This window comes from Macrobrachium nipponense, chromosome 16, assembly GCF_015104395.2.
Source record: "Macrobrachium nipponense isolate FS-2020 chromosome 16, ASM1510439v2, whole genome shotgun sequence".
In the NCBI taxonomy this organism is placed as follows: domain Eukaryota; kingdom Metazoa; phylum Arthropoda; class Malacostraca; order Decapoda; family Palaemonidae; genus Macrobrachium; species Macrobrachium nipponense.
In genome coordinates this window covers 57090814-57095813 of record NC_087209.1, presented here as the reverse complement: position 1 = coordinate 57095813, position 5000 = coordinate 57090814, and the positions used below count along the sequence as shown (strand labels likewise).

The window sequence follows — 5000 nt, the reverse complement described above, 5'->3', positions numbered from 1 at the left end:
ACTGAGCTCCCTGTTTTTATTTTTTTTATTTTTTTTTTTTTTTTTGGTAGATCTAAGTAATAACTCTACGTTGGGTATTTCTTTGGAAATGACAGTTTCCTACAGTATTGGGGTTGCTTATTAAGAATTTACCGTTATTTTGGGGGTCGACTATAATTGACCCCCAGGGGCTAGTACTTAACACGGCGAAATACATTGGACGCCCCAATCTCTATAGTGGCTTTCATATTCGCGGGACTGGTCAGTGCGGCGTTATTGCCTATATTTACCTTCTTTTAATGTATATAGTTTATTTATTCATTAATATAATTTCTGGGCTCAACAATATAGAAAATGGTGTATATAATCCGACACATGCGTGATCATTTTGAGAAACCTACTGGAGATCATGATAAATTTACCGTCTTTTGTTTTTAATGTTTGTACGTTCATGGGGGTCCGAAGGCGGCTATAGTAGATTCACATCAGCCGTGCATTTTATGCCTAGGCCCGTCCCTTACGCCGCTCCTGATTGGCTGTTGATAAGCCAATCGCTGGGATGGAAACTCTCAGTCTCTCCAGAGAGTTCAAAATAGGCAGGATGTATGTATCAAATGCACGAATGACATGAATCTACTACTATAATAGTTCTTCCATCTATTCCACAGGACTTCATCGAATGATTAACCGTCTCTCAATACGATATTTAAAGTACTCGAGAGACGACGAATTTGGCAGAAAAATAAACAGATAAAGAAAAGAAAGCCTCCCGTAAAAACTGTAACAAACCCTTGATATAAAATGGGAAGTTTATCTTCCCTTAATCTATTTTAATTTGCTCCACTGACTGACCTAACAAATAATTTCGACACTCTCTCCCTTTTGCAATTAGGCGGCGTTTCGTTTTAATCAAGAAATGAGAATGGAATGGAATGAGGATTCCTTGGGCACACAGTCCTGAGAGGGCTATATATGGACTTCTCAGGGTTTGGAAACGAATTTTGGAAATGAGATAAATCTGAAACCGTGGTTTAAGAATAGGACAACATCTGGCAACCCACCATAGTCCGCCCGGGAGCTATCCTAGCGTTGTGGGTCACGAAATGAGTTAGATTCGCCTCATGCAGGTCTACAACATATTCAAAGGTCATCCTGATATGACCATTCCCTGATTTTTGGCCTTATAACGTCTGAAACAGGGATTTATAAACCTTACCGGTTTGACACAGCAATGCTCCTTTTTGGGGCGGGTTAGTACCGTCAGTGTACCTCACGCGGTGCCCTATGGGCATCACTGTTTAAGGAATATTTGCAGCTTCCCTTTCGGTCCCTAGCTGCATCCCCCTTTTCATTCCTTTTAGTGTACCTCCGTTCACATTCTCTTTCTTCCGTCTTACTGTCCACCCTTTCGTAACAGTTGTTTCCCCCCTCCCCATCCCATCCCCCTACCGCTTTCAGCCCCCTCCACCCCTCATCCACAGTTTCCCCCCCTCTCCTATAGATAATCATTTATGTTTAGAAAAAATTTAAAATTTCCAAAGGATTCTGTTAAAACAGGGTCATGGTCACGGAAATAGAGGTTATTCAACAGCTCTCTCTCTCCTCTCTCTCTCTCTCTCTCTCTCTCTCTCTCTCTCTCTCTCTCTCCCCTGACAATTGTTTCAAAGCGCAACTGCTTTGAGGTTTTCCTCCTGTTACACCTTTCAAACCTTTTCTACTCTCAATTTCCTTTTCGACGCTGAGTGACCTCATAAGTCCCAGTGGTTGGCCTTTGGATTACATTATGTGTTCCATTCCATTTCAACACAGTTCTGTTTTAGGTCTGTGACCGTGATGAAAAATGATAAGGTGTTGAATGCACGGAGCTACATGTATCGTTGATATGCAAATCACAGGTAGTTTGTACAAGATATCTAAAGCGAAGACTTGTCTTTCGAAACAGGAAACAGCAGAAAAGCATTTGAAATTACTATAACGATTTATCATCGATGAGCTTCAGCGAGCAACAGTTCGTCGTCCATAGTTTGACGAACTGGAGTAAGCCATTTTGCCTCGTTCTCATAATATGAGCCTCGAAGATATTGACATTTGACATCATCCACAGCTTCTAAATAGCTCATCCTTTGAGGACATTCGGTTTGGAAATGTGACAGGGCAGACAGCTGAAGTCGTCTCGATATGTTACAGAGTATCTGAAACTGAGTCACTGACAGCTAGTTCGTCAAAACTGGGACGAATTACTACGTGTAAGAGCGAATTAAGCCGCGAATCACTTTGCGTGTTAAGGTGAGCGAATCGGCAATTATAACAACGTGGATGATCGACGTGAAACCGGCCGTTGTTTCGAACGTTACTGAATTGGCATCACGTTCCCGATTGCAATACACGACTCTTTCTCTCTCTCTCACCTTCTTTCTCGACCGCAATAAGTAAATGCCACGCAAAACAAGAGATCTCTCTCACAGTTTCGAGAGTGTTATCGCCTCATGGTAGCAAGTGTAAACAAACAGGCTGAGAGGGAATTCACGTGGAACATCTGATCTCATCAGCTTGGTTGAGGAGCCGCTGCTATTACTTCTTCTTCTTCTTCTTCTTCTTCTTCTGTTGCTGCCAGATTATCTAACGCCTCAGCATCCGATTCAGCGCATCATCCAAACTGTGGGCAAGAGAAACCGTAGAGGTCCTCGCTACCCTACTTGCGGGATGCCTTTGGCCAAGGTCCCGTATTGACACAAGCAAGGCTGAATTTGAACCAGCCAACTGATCCCGCTCATTTTTATTCAGCAACGACTTTTCAGTTAAAAAAAAAAACAATCATTTCTGGGACGAATCTAGTCGGGTGTTCTTTCAAAATCCCAGTTCAATATAATCTATATACCACGAATTTTGTAAATGCGACACAACTGTATTAATCAACTTTGGCTCCCCCCTGCCACTTGATTTTGGTCCTACAATAGTCAAGATTGGTCGGGCTGGCTTTGGATTAGGTTGTGGCCCTATGGTAGCACGGGACCTTTCTCTAATCAGCCAATGAGTGCAGCAAAGTATTAAAGGGCATAAGAGTCCAGGTGTGGACCTCTGAACTCAAGCAACCAACTAAGATATTCCCCGGCCAAATTCGCGGAATCAGAATTTAGAATTTAGGCCCTTGGGCCAAGCGCTTGGACCTATGAGGTCATTCGCCGCTGAAAAGGAAACTGGTCGTAAAAAGGTTTGAAAGTTGTGACAGGAGGAAAACCTTTTGCAGTTGCGCTATGAATCAATCATCATGAGAGGGTGGAATGTAAGATGGAAGGCCTAGAATATGAACGGAGGTATGGTAAAAAGAATGGAAGGGGGTTGCAGCTAGGTGCCTTAGGAAGGGACGCTGCAAACAACCTTGAATGGTGCCTACAGTGCCTCATGCACTACAACTAGTTGGTCAAATTCATGAACAGAATATCAACATAGCAACACGCTCCGACTGGTAAATGGAACTCGCCGATAAGGATGATGAAAATGAATCTGGAATTAAGAGGAGACTGGCGAGCCGAGTATCTTCTCCGTCTTCTTTTTCCTCTTCTTATTTTTCCTCCTCCTCTTCTCCTTGGTTTTATCAGAGCATCAAAGCGCCGCTGTTCAAGTGGACGATTAATGGAACATCAGTGGAACGGCCACTATCGAGAGAGCGCTGAAATTTGGCACCCGCTCGTCGAGGCATGCAACCACCATCTGCATAAAACTCCAAGCAATAAACGGCGCTGGAGAAGACATTATGTTCGTAATGCATAGATATATAGCAATATAGCCCGTGCCTTTACATCGCATTTAGTCATGCAGATCAAAATTCTAGAATGCTGATAATATTTCGGGTTCCATAATGGCGGCCGTTGGCTCCCTAAGATGCGCGCAAGCGCGCTTTGCACGCCGATGAAAATGATACTGATTCGTTTACTTAGCCTTCAGATCTAATCGGGATACAAATCCAATGTGAAAATGGATGCCAAATCAGATTTCGTAGGGCGGTAGTGCCATCGGCATGCTCTTGGCCTGCCACCTCGGTAGCCGCGAGTTCGATTCTCGGGCATCCATTGAGGTGTGAGAGATGCGTATTTCTGGTGATAGAAGTTCAATCGCGACGTGGCTCGGAAGTCACGTAAAGCCGTTGGTCCCGTTGCTGAATAACCACTGGTTCCCTGCAACGTAAAAACGCCATAAAAACAAGCAAACAAACGTACACATCACGCGGGGCACTGTAAGCATTACTTTTAAGTTCTTTGCAGCGTCCCTTCGGCCCCTAGCTGCAACCCTTTTCACTCTTTTTATTGTACCTACGCTCATATTTTCTGTCGTCCATCTTACGTTCCACCTTCTCCTGACAATTGTTTCATAGTGCAACTGCTTTGAGGTTTTTCTCCTGTTACACCTGTCAACCCTTTTCACTCTCAATTTCCCTATCAGCGCTGAGTGCCCTTATAGGTCCCAGTGCTTGGCCTCTGGCCTCAATTCCTTATTCCATTCCACTCCTGATGAAACATTTGAAACTGCGGGAGTAACTCATGAAAATGAGATTGGGAATATACGCAACTTGTCATGGGATAAAATATGTTAAGTATTTTGCAGAAGGCGAGGGACGTGATATGTTTATAGTTGATTATATAATTCCGCTGAAGTTATTTCTATAGCGATAACAACAGAGTATAATTAATTAGCATATTAATTGGTATATTGGTAAAATATTCGAAAACTTTGATTTTTAAAAAATCAGTGACTCTACTACGCCCAAAAGTTCGAATTTATGTAGACTCGAAACTTCATCTTATTTCTTAGAGAAGATGTGGGAAGCGTTGATTTGGGAAAAAAATTAATTCCGGGCTATTTAATTTTTTCAATTTCGACCCCTTAGAGGAGGTTTCTTTGTTGTTTCCCTTCGACCCCTAGCTGCAACCCCCTTTCAGTCCTTTTTCTGTACCTCCTTCCATATTCCCCGTTCTCTCTCTTAACAATTGTCGCACAGTGCAACCGCGAGGTTTCCCTCCTAT

At 43.1% G+C, this 5000-nt stretch overlaps 1 protein-coding gene across 3 annotated transcripts in view; it reads right to left on the bottom strand.

The window, feature by feature from the left end:
* LOC135195725 (soluble guanylate cyclase 88E-like) overlaps positions 1 to 5000 on the bottom strand; it is a 215478-nt gene that overhangs the window by 133421 nt on the left and 77057 nt on the right. The window lies entirely within an intron of this gene.